Raw genomic sequence first — 15,265 nt, forward strand, 5'->3', positions numbered from 1 at the left:
TTGCTGGACAGCACAGTGGCCAGCTCCTTGATTCAGGATTATATTGAGCTTTGTGTGTTTAACACGACCATCCTTACTTCAGGTTTTACAGCCAGCTGTTCCAGAGGTTAATACTGGAGTTCATTGTGACCAGCTGAAGAGCTGTCTCAGTGCTCAGAAGTGAGGTTATGCTTTTAAATTGATGTGCAGGGAGGAGGTGAATGTAATCTGATTTGATGTAGAGAAATGTATTTTTTTTTTTAATAAGTCATTGTAACTCTTTCGAGTACATTCACAGTTCTTGACTTTTTTTTTCCGGGAGTGGGACATGAACCCACGACCTTCTGACTCAAAGGCGAGGGTGCTATGAACTGAGCCACAGCTGACACCTCTTTAAGTTGTAACTCTTTCAAGTTATCAACAGATCGCATGTAACTCTTTCGAGTACATTCACAGTTCTTAGTTTCCGGGAGTGGGACATGAACCCACAACCTTCTGATTCAAAGGCGAGGGTGCTATGAACTGAGCCACAGCTGACACCTCCGAGAGAAATGTATCTCTTTCAGAGTTAAAACAATAAACTAAATTAACACAATAAGGGTTAAATCAGGCACAGCCCCTAAGTCAGGTCAGCTGAAAAACCAAGGACAAAGTTTAAAGGAAACTTACAAACATTAAACCAAAATGTGATTAAAGGGGTCAACAAAACACCCCAGTCCCGGCGGTGCCCACCGGGCACGGAAGGCCTCGATGGTGCCGGCAGACACCGCGTGCTCCCTTTCCAGGGACACCCGGCCGCGAACGTAGCCGCGGAAGAGGGACAAACAATCGGGTGGGACTCCCCCCTCGATCGCCCGCTGCCTGGACCTGTTAATGGCCAACCTGGCCAGGCCCAGGAGCAGGTTGACGAGGAGGTCCTCCTCCTTCCCGACCCCCTTCTGCACCGGGTGTCAGTAGATCAGGAGCGTGGGACTGAAGTGCAAACAAAACAGCAACAAAAGGTTTTTTAAATAACTAAAAAGGGAGTGCAGCCTAAGACACCCTATGTATGCATGGTCCACGGACTCCACAAGACCACAAAAAAGGCAGGTGTCTTGGGAGTCCGTGAACCTACACATTTTACGGTTGTATGGGACTGCTGCATGCAACACCCTCCAACCCAGGTCCCCGATAGAAAGAGGGAGAACACCGCCGTCGAGGGCCTCCCATCGGGGTCCTCCACCGCCGGACGGCAACAAGGCACGCCAGGGCGTGTCCGGGCGGCGGATGAGGGCGAGAAAATGGAAGGTGTGCAGCTGCAGTCAGTACAGAAAACTCGTCCGCGCCGTGCCAAATGGCACGGAGGGCATGTCCCCGAGGCGGCTCATATTATTGCGGGGCACTGGCACCCGAGGGAGGGTTCGGGGCTTGGGGCCAATGTGGAATTCCGTCCGAACAGGGGAACGTTCAGACGGGAGACCACCGCGCACCTAGGCCACCTCGAGACCTAAAATGACTTCGGGTCCGAGCACGACCGTCCTGAGGTCTTGGATGGCATCGGCTGCGACCTGGACACTCACTGACGCGCCACGCGCCAACTCCTGCGGGAGCATCCAGCCCAGTCCTCCGCCACCCAGCACGTCCCCGATCCTGGTCACCCCGGCAGCCACAGCCCTCCTCTCCACCAGTCACTGAAAGGGACGGAGGGGCAGATTCCTGAGCAGCGGCTCTCTGACGATAGCCGCTACTCCTGACGGGGGAGAGCTGCGTCGCGAGGCGACCACGTTCCAGACTTTGATCAGGTCCTGGTAAAAGACGGGCAACGCCTGGAAGGAGCCACCGAGGCCCCTCTGCTCTATAAACAGGAGCTGCACGTCATAATTCAGGCCGTGCACCCGGCGGAAGAAATATGTCGCCAGGGCACGCCATCTCGGAGGAGGCTCGACATAAAGGTATCGCTGCAGGGTCTGAAGACGGAAAGTCGCCACCTGCATGCGTAGGCACACTAGCGCCTGACCGCCCTCCCTAAGCGGGAGACTCAGAACCTCAGCAGCGACCCAGTGCAATCTTTTGTCCCAGAAGAAGTCGACTAGCATTCTCTGGATTTTTACGACAAAGTCCGGGGGAGGGGTCAAAGTGACCAGCCGATACCACAACATGGCGGCGATCAGCTGGTTTATGATAATTAAGTAATCAAATTATATTAATCTATTAATCTAATATTGTATTCCATTTCATTGCAATCAATGTCGCACACTGTTCCCATGTGACTGCATCTTTGTCTGTGAAACTCTTTCGAGTTATCAACAGTCACAGATTGCAACTCTTTCGAGTACAATCACAGTTCTTGGTTTCCGGGAGTGGGACATGAACCCACAACCCTCTGATTCAAAGGCGAGGGTGCTATGAACTGAGCCACAGCTGACACCTCCGAGAGAAATGTATGATGCACTTCTTTGTACTGTTTCCTGATCGTTCAGCTGTCTTGTGTAACTGAAAACAGCTGGTTGGTTTGTAGACTGCGTCTTGCTCATTAAGACTGTCTATTCAGTCTGTCTGTTAGAGAGAGGCTGAGGTGGCCTGGAGTATGTTCAATGAAGAATTTTGTAGGGGGTACTGAAGAGATTTACCAGAATGTCCCAGGATTGAGGGATTACAGTTACGTGGATAGACCGGAGAAGCTGGGATTGTTTCCCTTAGAGCAGAGAAGGCTAAGAGGAGATTTGTTAGAGATGTTAAAAATCATGAAGGGTTTAGACAGTGTAAATAAAGAGAAATTGTTTCCATTGACGAAAGGGTCGATAACTAGAGGTTACAGATAAAAGATGATTGGCAAAAGAATCAAAGGTAACTGGAGGAAAATGTTTTTTACACAACATGTGGTTAGGATTTGGATTGCCCTGTCTGATAGGGCGGTGGATGTAGATTCAATAGTAACCTTCACTAGGGAATTGGAGAAATACTTGAAAAGATACTGTAGGGATAAGGGGAAGGTGCAGGGAAGTGGATTTAACTAGATTGTCCTTTTAAAAGAGCTGGCACAGACTCGATGGGCCGAATAGTCTCCTTTTGTGCCGTATTATTCTATGATTTTGTATGATTCTATGAAGGGTTCTCCGTTACCATTCCTGGCTCTCACTGTTATTTCCCTATGCTGCTCAGGAATAGGGACAATGTGCATAGGAAGAGGTACAAGCTCCACTCACAGGAGAGACCAGTGACGTCCTGCCTCAGCTCATCTGTTGCTGAAACCCTCATCCAGACCTTTATAGGCTCTAGACTCAACTATTTCAATGCTCTCCTGGCTGCTCTCACATCTTGCACCGTAAACTTCAGCTCCTCCAAAACTCTGCTGCCCATGTTCTAACTGACACCAAGACCCATTCCCCAATCACCCCTGTGCTCACTGATTGACATTGGCTCCTGGTCAAGTAGCAATTCAATTTTGAAATTCTCATCCTTGTTTTCAAATCTCTCCATGGACTTGCCCCTCCCTATCTCTGTATTCTCCACAGCAATTCAGCTGGAGACACATTTCTTGAAATGTCTTTGAAGATTTTACCTGGAGGCCTCGGCCTTTCCCAAAAGCCTGGGCTTGGATTTGATAGTTTTGCCCAGTGCTGTGGCTGATAGCTGAATTTGGGATGTGCAGTCTGAGCGAGCGCAGTGTATCTAATTTCCCAGGATAAACCAGAGCCCTTCAATCAGCTACACTGAAGCAATATTTTCCTGAGCTTCTTGCACTTCCTGTCCAGTGTGTTTTCTTCAAATAATTTTGGAAAACATGGGAGAAATTTCAAAATCTGTGTTGAACTAACATTTCTCCTGAGTGTTTATATATTAATAACATACTCCAAGGGTAAAACTGGTCTTTGCCAGCACGAGATGAGTTCATAGTGAATTGATAGCCCGTTTTACACTCCGCCCGACTGTCTTTTCCATTGTCCGAAGGGCACCTGGGAAGATGGTGGAGCTCGGCAGAGAAAAGTAAGCAGCCACGCTGTCTGGAGAAAATCATGCACCTTTTTCTTGTTTTACAGCAGGATTGCACCATGCTACACCAGAGAATACAGAGAGGATAGACACCACAGATAGATCCTGACCATCACCCAAGGAACAACTGCACAACTGTGGGAAGACATCCAGTCCCTTCACAGCATTGCTCAACACGGAGAAGGTTGGACAGTGAAACTATCATCTGGAAATCAGACAGGTCAGGGGAGCTTAGACATTTCATCAGATCTGAAACCGGTTAGTGGTGTGGAACCTTCCATCAGAACCAACCTTTCCGAAGGTTCGGCTGTGGCCGATCGGTCAGGGTGAGGCTGGGAAGAAGTGGTCATTGACACTCGTGAATCACCGCCTTATTCTCACTGGGGAGAAGCCATTCATGTGCAAGGTGTGTGACAAATCGTTCTGGATTTCATTGAACCTCTAAGCACATTCACACAGGGAGGAAGCCATTCAAGTGCGATGTGTGTAACAAGGGCTTCGCACAATCTTCGGCACTGGTGGTTCACAGGCGCATCCACACAAGGGAACAACCATTCACATGCGAGGCGTGTGACAAATCGTTTTCACAGTCATGGAATCTCAGTGTACACCAACGTATTCACACCGGGGAGAAACCATATACGTGTGATGTATGCGAGAAATCATTCTCTATGTCATCTTACCTCCGTCTACACCAACACAGTCACACTGGAAAGAAACCATTTGCCTGTGATGTGTGTGACAAAGCCTTCGAATCATGCGAGCTGTGCGTACACCGGCGCATTCACTCGGGAAAAACCATTCACGTGCAAGGTGTGTGACAAATCATTCTCACAGTCATCGAACCTCCGTGCACACCAACGCATTCACACAGGAGAAAAACCGTTCACGTGTGAGGTGTGTGACAAATCATTCTTGCAGTCATCGAACCTCCGCACACACCAACGCACTCACACAGGTGAGAAACCATTCACGTTTGATGTGTGCGACCAATCATTCTTGAGGTGATCACAACTCCTGCTCCACCAGAGGATCCACACGGGAGTAGCCCTTCAATGTGAGGTTTGCGAAAAAGCTTTTGTGACATCTTTGACCCTCCTGGGCCACCACAGGATTCACACAGGAGAAACCTCACGTGTAATGTTTGTGACAAGGCTTCTACTCACTCCTCTGATCTACTGAAGCACCAGTGGATTCACACTGGTGAGAAACCATTCAGGTGTGAGGTGTGTGACAAGGATTTCACACAGTCAGCGTATCTCCTGGTCCATCAATACATTCACACAGGGAGAAACCCGATCGGCGTGAGTTCTGTAATAAAGCCTTCACACAGTTGTTGGACCTCCTGGAACATCAGTGAACCCACACAGGAGACAAACCTTCCAGTGTGACATGTGCCAGGATTGTTTCACTTACTCCTCTCTCACCATACACCAACGTCTCTACACAGACTTGGAACCGGGTCACCTGCTTCTGTTGCATTGAGACTTGTCTGTGTTTTTACCCTCCAGTATTCACACAGGGGAACTGTTGTTCCAAATCACTGTCAGTCCAATTTTTCAGGAAGGCCAACTTAACATTTGATCAGATCGCCAAACATCACCAAAAGAAGACGTCAATATGTCTAGAAGCTCCTGCTTGTCACTGTGTCTCTGGGAGGATGTGCTCAGCCACAGTAAGTTGGCCATTCGGGAGAATGTGTATCAGGATTCTCCTTTCTATGGACAAGAGGGAAATACCTCAACAGTTTCCACAGCATGATTTATCTCCCTTCTTGAAGATAGTTACAATTGTCACATTCATAGGATGAGTGCATGAAGCCTTGATGTGAGCAGAAGTCCACCAGCTTTGAAGACCTCAGCTGGAATACCATCGGGGCCACAGGCTTTGTTGTTTTTCATCTGTTTGTATGCTTGTTGCAGCTCTCCCGTCAATGGTGACTCACCCATGGATTCTAGCACAGGCACTGGGGGATAGACTGGAGGGTATCAGCTGCCACTGTGGATTCACGGTTGAGGAGTTGTTCACAATGTTCTTTCCAGCGTTAACAATGGCATTGCCATCCTTAAGAAGAAACACCTTCCTGTGAACAAAATGGAGTTTGTCTGTTTGACCTTGGTCTAGAGATGGCTCCGATAACATCAAAAAAGCTTCGCATATTGGAACTCTCAGGCTTTCTCTTCCCACATGTCCTTTATATTCTGGGTTTGTCTTTGAGAATCAGCCTTGAGATGTTGAAATACTGCCTTCTCGAGTTGTGACCTTGGGTTGTTCTGCCAGGCAATGAAGGCCGATTGTTTTCATTCGGTGGGGGAGTGGGTTGGGGTCACATATTTCCACATCATGTTCGCCAAGCCAGTCGTGGTGACGAAGATGCTCGAACGCAATGGCCTGGACGCAGAAGTTTACTAAAGCTGACTTTATTTGATCCCGCTGTTCAGGAATTGATTTGGATGTGTGAAGATTTTCCACATTGGTCGTGAGCTGCATCTGGAATTCCTCTCTTCGGTCGGGCTGTTTTAGGGCTGAGACATTGATCTTCTTCCTCTTGGACTTTTGGGCCTTGTGATGTCTTGGTGCTGGGTGAATGGTCATCAGCGATCGAACAAGTCGATGATCTGTCCAGCAGGCATCAGTCCCCCACATGGATCGAGTGATACAGAACTTAGAACTTTGACTTGGCTTCAGACCTTCCAGAGAACCTCCAACATGGTTTTTGTTGCAAGACAAATCCAAGAAAAATGTTGTGAACAACACCAGGAACTCTTCATTACATTCATTGATGTAACCAAAGCTTCTGACTCAGTAAATCACGAGGCTCTGTGGATTGTGCTTTAATATTTTGGATGTCCAAGAGACTTCATCACAATCCTGCAATTGCTTCATAATAATAGACTGCAGCTGTCTTGAGTGGGAGATCTGAAACAGAAGCCTTCAAAATCCAGACTGGTGTCAAGCAAGGCTGTGTGATAGCCCCCATTCTATTTACAGTCTACCTGACAGTGACTATTCACCTAATCAAAGATCAACTGCCTTCTGGTGTCAGCATTAAATACGATCGAGATGGGAAACTCATTTACCTCAGTCACCTCCCTGCCAAAACTAAATTGACCACTATAGACACACATGGTCTACAGTTTGCAGTTGACTGCAGTGTCGTTGTCCACTCTGTAACAGATTTACAAACCACTCTCTATCTCTTCAATTCTGCATGTGTTTGTACGATGGAAACGAGTTCCATCCTGTGTCACTAAAGACACAAAGTAGTCTGGGAGGACTACTATCCTGAGTATGGTGAGGCAGTTGGGGTGAGTCTCTACAGACCTGAGTTCCCTCAGGCCACCATACCTCGATGTAATAACAGTGTGATATGTTCACCTTACACTCTTCCAAGATTCATTTCATGTTCTGGGAATGATCTTGAGTCATTTGCAAACATTTTATTCTTTTGGTTGATTCAAAGTTTGTTTGAAGCTGAATATTGTGTTGCTGTTTGTCTGCTGTTTTATCAACATTTTGTATACATTTATAACTCATCATAAATTCACTTTTTTAACTTAGCCCAAACCAACCAATTTGTCAGCATTGTGTGTTCCTATTCACTGAATCACTCAGGTGCCTACAGTGAGAGTCCTGTACACAATATATTGGTCAATGTCACTGTGGACTGGTTTACTTTCTCCATCAATGGGTTTATACTTTCCAGATCACAGGAAGCAGAACATTTCCGAAAGGAAGAAAGACTTGCTTTTTTAATCTCAACTTTCACAAACTAAGGATGTCTGAAGGCGCTTAGACCAATGACGTGCTTTTTGAATGTAGTCACTGTTGTAATGTAGAAAACATGGCAGCCAATTTGCGCACAGCAAGCTCCCACAAACAGCAATGTGATAATGACCACCTAATCTGTTTTGGTGCTGTTGATTGCAGCATCCATATTGGCCAGTAGATCAGCGATAACTCCCCTGCTCTTCTACAAAGTAGTGTCATGGGATCTTTTACATTAATCTGAGAGGGCAGGTGGGGATTTGGCTTAACTGATCTGAAAGATGGCACCTTTGACAGTGCAGCACTCCCTCAGTGGAGTGTCAACCTCAGTGCTCAAGTCTCTGGAGTGAGATTTGAACTCTCAACCTCCTGGCTCAGAGACGAGTGTGCTAACTAAGCCTCAACTGACAATAACTTATAATATTTCTATTGTGTTGGATTCAGTTTCTAGGGGGTTACGTCCCAAGGCTGTGTACAGAATGCTTTTCCCCCTGTAAACTGGCAGCCTGAAAGTTTGATTTGACTTAAAGTGGTAACGAGTTAGAGCTACAGGTGTCAATGTTGTCTTTGTGTCTGGGTTCCTGAAGCTGTGAATGGTGGTAAAGTCCCTGGTGTCAGCTGGAATGGACATCTTAAGGGATTGCCTTCAATCCGTACTGCTGATTAACCATTCTGCTTTCATTCACTCATGAAAGTTCTATTGTTTAGGCACAGTTCTAACAGTCTGTCAGGAATAAAACTTGAGGAATAACCCACTCTTCCCAGGAAATCCCATTTCCCCATCCTCCCTTCTTCATCCACCATTCCTCCCTTCTTCATCCCTATACCCACCTCCTTCCCTCTCCACAATCCTCCACCCCTCACACATAGTGTTTTTGTAATGTTGATTGCGAAATCCATATTGACCAAGACATCAGGGATATCTCCCCTGCTCTTCTACGATACAGTGACATGGGATTTCTTACATTCACCTGAGAGGGCAGACGGGACCTTTGTTTAACTCATCTGAAAGATGGTACCTCTGACAGTGCAGCACTCCCTCGGAACTGCGGTGGAGTGTCAGCCTCATTGCTTCATCTCTCCTTCCTTCACTCCATCTCTCCTCCTCGTTATTGTCCTCTCTTCTTATTTGTCTTGTCACAAGAACATAAGAAATAGGAGCAAAAGTCGACCGTCTGGCTCATCGAGCCTGCTCCACCATTTAATACGATCATGGCTGATCTTGGACTTCAACTCCTTTCCTGCTCACTCCCCATATCCCTTAATTCCCCGTCTCCCTCCAGCTCATTGGCATTATCATCTTCCTTCTCATTGTCTCCCTTCTCCTCCTCATCATTATCCCCCTCCTCCTGCTTCTCATAGAATCATTGAATCATAACAGTACAGGAAGCCATTCTGTCCCTTGTGTCTGTGCTGGCCCTCTGAAGGAGCAATTCACCTAGTGCCACTCCCCTGCCTTTTCCCTGTAGCATTGCACATTTTTCCTTTTCAGGTAATGATCCAATTCCCTTTTGAATTCCACAATTGCACCTGCCACCACCACACTGATAGGCAGTGCATTCCAGATCCTAACGACTCGCTGTGTGAAAAGTTTTTCCTCCCTGTTCCATTGCTTCTTTTGCCAATTACCTTAAATCTGTGCCCTCTGGTTCTCAACCCTTCCAGGATAGGGTTTCTACCTATCTACCCTGTCTGTACCCTTCATGATTTTGAATATCTCTATCAAATCACCTCTCAACCTTCTCCAAGGAGAACAGTCCAACTTCTCCAATCTATCTACCTAACTGAAGTTCATCATCCCTGGAACCATTCTCGTAAATTTTTTCTGCACTCTCTCTAATGCCTTCACAACCTTGCTAAAGTATGGTGCCCAGAACTGGACACAATACTCCAGTTGAGTCTGAACCAGTATTTTATACGGGTTTAATATAACTTCCTTGCTTTTGTACTCTATGCTCCTATTGATAAACCCCAGGTTATTAACCGCTCTCTCTACTTCTCCTGCCATATTCAATGATTTATCCACATATACACCCAGGTCCCTCTGCTCCTGCACCCCTTTTAGAATTGTACCTTTAATTTTAGATTGTCTTTCTGTGTTCTTCCTATCAAAATGTATCACTTCACACTTCCTCTGCATTAAATTTCATCTGGCACTTGTCCACCCATTCCACCAACCTGTCCACATCCTTTTGAAATTCTACACTGTCGTCCTCAGTTCACAATGTTTCCCAGTTTCATATTGCCTGCAAATTTTGAAATTGTGCCCTGTACACCAAGGTCTCTGTCATTAATATTGTTATAAACTTGATTTTCCAGACATGTTTCTCATAAGAAACAGTGAACTTTATTTACAAGAACCACAACTAGACACAAACTCCACCCCTAAGGTTCCCCATGCTTTGGGCTGACTCATTCACACTGTCATGTGATACGACACAGTACAATAAGTCTTAAAGCTGTAGCCACTACATTCCTTAAAGCTATAGTTACTACATTCAGAGGAATTTATTTTTAATTTATTTAAAATTTGTATTTACAAGAACAACCACATTCATGATATTACAAATATGTGCATGGGTTATGAAATTATAAATTCAGTCTCTCAGGTGGTTTCCTGATCCGGGTGGAACGTCATAGCTCCACGACTTTAGAATTTCTGAATTACTGAATCTTCATTTTCTGGAACCGCAGCAACATCAGGTGCCTCCTTAGGCCCAGGCAGTTCAGTGTTATCCACTCCGACAGAGACATCTGGTACGTCTATCCTTGATTGATCACTCACAACGGGGACCATAGGTTCTACAATGGTTACAGGTGGAACATTGTTTTGTTGGGAAACCTCCCTTCTTCTCAAATGATCCATGTGTTTCGGGTGATCCAGCCCTCCACTTCTACGTCGTATGACAATGGTCCGGTCACAGAAACTATTACACCAGGTAACCAACTCGATCCACCATCAAAGTTTTGTAACAATAATATTTCACCGACAGTAAATTCTCACTCTCGACCATGAAAATCATGGGTCACTTTTTGATTTGACTTAACTTTTCTCCACCTTTCCCTCCCACTTGGGAAGTACCAGGCTTAATCTTGTACGAAGACGGCACTTCAAAAGTAATTCTGAAGGTGTTGAACCTGTAGTAGTGAAGGGGGTTGTTCTATAGTGAAACAGGAAACATGAACGTTTAGTCTCCAATGATCCTCCCAATAATCTTTTCATCCCAACTTTAAAAGTTTGAACTGCTCTATCGGCCAATCTGTTAGATGATGGATGATACGGTGCAGTCTCTATGTGTTTGATACCATTTAGGCTCACAAACCTTTGAAATTCAACACTAGTAAATGCAGTACCGTTGTCTGAGGCAATGACTTCTGGCAATCCACGTATAGAAATACTTTGGTGTAATATTTCTATAGTCGCACCTGACGTTGGCGATCTAATTTCGTACTCATCTAAGCATTTGGAATGTGCATCAAATATCAGTGGAAACATGGTGCCTAAGAATGGACCTACAGAATCTATATGCAGTCTCACCCAGGGTTGACCAGGCCATTCCCATGGGTGCAGTGCAAGTATCTTCTACTGTTGCTGGCATTGGGGACAGTGTTTAACCATTTTTCTACATCATTGTCTATACCTGGCCACCAAATATAGCTCCTTGCAAGCTTTTTCATTTTGGAAATTCCAGGGTGCATGCTATGCAACTCAGTTAAGAGCGGTTCCATTCCTTGTGAAGGAACGACGACTCGTCCACCCCATAATTGGACACCATCCTGATTACTCAATTCATTACTTTTGGTGAAGAATGGCTTCAATTCTTCGGGGACTGGATAGCACCAGAACCAATTTATCCTCGGCGCCAGTTGTTATGGACTTGATTTTCCAGACACGTTTCTCATAAGAAACAGTGAACTTTATTTACAGGGCTTCAGCAGCAGTTACATGCTTCCATCAAGAACCACAACTAGAGTCAAACTCCATCCCTAAGGTTCCCCTTGCTTTGGGCTGATTTGTTCACACTGCCACGTGATACTACACGGTACAATAAGTCTTAAAGCTGCAGTAACTACATACCTTAAAGCTACAGTTACTACAAATATATACCAGGAAGAGCAGGGATCCTAACATCTAGCCCTGGGGACTTTCAGATAGAATGACAATAGGGGCACTTGGGCCCTTTCTCGGGTTACAACCTCTGTGGAGACCTATCACTCTTAAAGAGAAAGTTGAAGATCCAGTTAATAGCTGAAAGGATGACATGTCGAGATTTCATGTTTCAAAACTTTAACTGTGTCAAATTTTGAAACAAAACCTTATTGACTAAACACTATTTTCTTTTGTAGACAACTTATACTTTAAACTCAAGAAATGATTTAATTATCACACATCGCACTCTGCAGGAGTTACAGCTCTTAGAACAAACAGTTGCTTTGCTCCAGCTTTAAAGAAGTTGCTCCATTTTACGTTCCCAGTCGGGTAACTTCTAATCCCAGAACTACCTTTCACTATGAGGTTTACACTGTTCATTCCTTACTTTAGCTCCAAGCTAGGCAAATCTTCCAGCCTCTTTTAACTCCTCACGAACATGCGTTCTGCATTCTGATGTTTTTGATTCAGCATTTTCTCTGCTTAAGCTGCAGTGCAGATCTTCTGATGCCTTTAGAGATTGAAGGTTTCATAAATATTGTCATAAACATTGTCATAAATGTTATACCTGAAGCGTTTTTTCCCTGTGTGGATCCTGTGGTTTCCCAGGAGAGTCAAAAACATCAGGAAAGCTTTATTGCAAACCTCACACCTGCAGGATTACTCCCCTGTGTGGATCCTCTGATGGAGCAAGAGTTTGGATGACCACAGGAAAGATGTGTCGCCACCTCACACTTGAACGGTTTCTCCCGTGTGAATGTGTTGATGTGCATGGAGGGTCGATGAGGTCGACAATGATTTTTTGCATATCTTGCAGGTGAACAGCTTCTCCCCTGTGTGAATCCTATGGTGTGTCAGGAGGCTCGACACAGAGAAGGTTGGGCAGTGAAACCATCATCTGGAAATCGGTCAGGTCACGGGAGTTTTGACATATCATCAGATCTGAAACTGGTCAGTGGAGTGGAACCTTCCATCAGAATCAACCTTTCCGAAGGTTTGGCTGTGGGTGATCGGTCAGGGTGAGGCTGGGCAGAAGTGTGAGTGGGCTCCAAGTGTGGTGAGAGCTTCAATCATTCATCAAGCCTCATGAACCACTGACTCATTCCTACAGGTGAGAGGCTGTTCAAGTGTGAGGTGTGTGAGGAGGTCTTTACAGGCTCATAAGATCTTCTAACATGTGAGGTGCATCTGTTGTCCAATATTTCACACAAGGACAACTTCACGGAAGAGAAAGCATTCAACTGTGAGGTCTGCGATCAAGCCTTAGCACATTCATCAACACTCGTGAAATACCGACGCATTCACACTGGGGAGAAGCCATTCAAGTGTGAGGCATGTGACAAGAGCTTTGCACAATCATCATGTCTGATGTATCATCGACGCATTCACACAGGAAAAACTGTTCATATGTGAGGTGTGTGCGAAAACATTCTCACACTCACCTGACTTCCGAAGACACCAACGCATACACACTGGGGAGAAACTGTTCAAGGATTTGGACAGGTTAGGAGAATGGGCAAAGAAGTGGCAGATGGAATACAACGTGGGCAAGTGTGAGGTCATGCACTTTGGTAGGAAGAATAGAGGCATAGACTATTTTCTAAATGGGGAGAAAATTCAGAAATCTGGATTTTAAAGGGACTTGGGGGTCCTAGTCCAAGATTCTCTTAAGGTTAACTTGCAGGTTGAGTCGGTAGTTAGGAAGGCAAATGCAATGTTGGCATTTATTTCGCGAGGACTCGAATATAAAAGCAGGGATGTGCTGCTGAGGCTTTATAAGGCTCTGGTCAGACCACATTTAGAATATTGTGAGCAATTTTGGGCCCCGTATCTCAGGAAGGATGTTCTGGCCCTGGAGAGGGTCCAGAGGAGGTTCACGAGAACGATCCCAGGAATGAAAGGCTTAACATATGAGGGACGTTTGAGGACTCTGGGTCTATACTCGATGGAGTTTAGAAGGATGAGGGGGGATCTGATTGAAACTTCCAGAATACTGAGAAGCCTGATTAGAGTAGACGTGGGGAAGATGTTTCCATTAGTAGAAGAGACTAGGACCCGAGGGCACAGCCTCAGAGTAAAGGGAAGACCTTTTAGAACAGAGATGAGGAGAAACTTCTTTAGCCAGAGAGTGGTGAATCTATGGAATTCATTACCACAGAAGGCTGTGGAGGCCAGGTCATTGAGTGTATTTAAAACCGAGATAGATAGGTTCTTGATTGGTAAGGGGATCAAAGGTTACGGGGAGAAGGCGGGAGAATGGGGTTGAGAAACTTATCAGCCATGATTGAATGGCAGAGCAGACTCGATGGGCCGAATGGCCTAATTTCTGCTCCTATGCCTTATGGTCTAAGCGTGTGTCGTGTGACAAAGCCTTCACAAACTCTTCGACTCTCCTGAATCACCAGCACATTCATACAGGGGTTAAGCTGTTCAAATGTGCGGTAACAAGAAATTTGCATGATTATTGACCCTGGTGAATCACCAACGCTCTCGCACAGGAGAGAAACCATTCAAGTGAGGTGTGCAGCAAAACATTCTCACAGTTACCAAACCTTCGCACTCATCAACGGGTTCACACAGGGGAGAAGCCATTCAGGTGTGAGGATTGTGATAAGGCTTTCACCTGATCCGCTGATCTCCTGAGACACCAGAGGATTCACACAGGGGAGAAACCCTTCAAATGTGAGGTTTGTGACCAAACCTTCACACAGCCATCGACACTGCTGCAACACCAACGTGTTCACGCAGGAGAGAAACCATTCAAGTGTGAGGTGTGTGGTAAGGGCTTTGCACAATTATCAGGGTTGGTGTATTGTCGGCATATTCATATGAGAGAAACCGTTAAAGCGTGGGGTGTGAGACCAGATATTTGTAAACTTATCGATCATGAAACACTGACACATCCACCATGAGGAAAAGGTGTTCGAGTGTGAGGTGCGTGACAAAGCCTTCACAAAGTCCACTTTCTTCCTGATAGACCAGACCATTCATACAGGGAAGAATCCCTTTATGTGTGAGGTTTGTTGGAAGGCTTTCACACAGTCATCTGATCTCTTCAGGCACCAGAGGATCCACACTGGGGAGAAACCATTCAGATGTGAGATTTACATTAAAGCATTGGTGATGTCTTCGACCCTCATGGGGCACTAGAGGATTCACATAGGGGAGAAACTCTTCAGATGTGACTTTGTGACAAGGCTTTCACACAGTCAGTGTCTCTCCTGGTCCATCAATGTACTCACAGAGAGGAGAAATCCTATCGGTACGAGTTCTGTAATAAAATCTTCACACGTTTTTTGGTATTTTAAACAAACTTCCATTTGGAATATTTGTGTAGTCTTTGTGTTAGTAAAGTGAGCCAGCTCTCAGGAGTGGGTATCGGGTATAATCAGACCC

The 15,265-nt window shown here is 45.6% G+C and overlaps 1 pseudogene; it reads left to right on the top strand.

Annotated features, from left to right (window-relative positions):
* Positions 1–4,204: 4,204 nt before the first annotated feature.
* Positions 4,205–15,019, top strand: LOC144674794 (uncharacterized; annotated as a pseudogene).
* Positions 15,020–15,265: the final 246 nt, after the last annotated feature.

Source organism: Cetorhinus maximus, unplaced genomic scaffold, assembly GCF_964194155.1.
Source record: "Cetorhinus maximus unplaced genomic scaffold, sCetMax3.hap1.1 HAP1_SCAFFOLD_801, whole genome shotgun sequence".
NCBI classification, from domain to species: domain Eukaryota; kingdom Metazoa; phylum Chordata; class Chondrichthyes; order Lamniformes; family Cetorhinidae; genus Cetorhinus; species Cetorhinus maximus.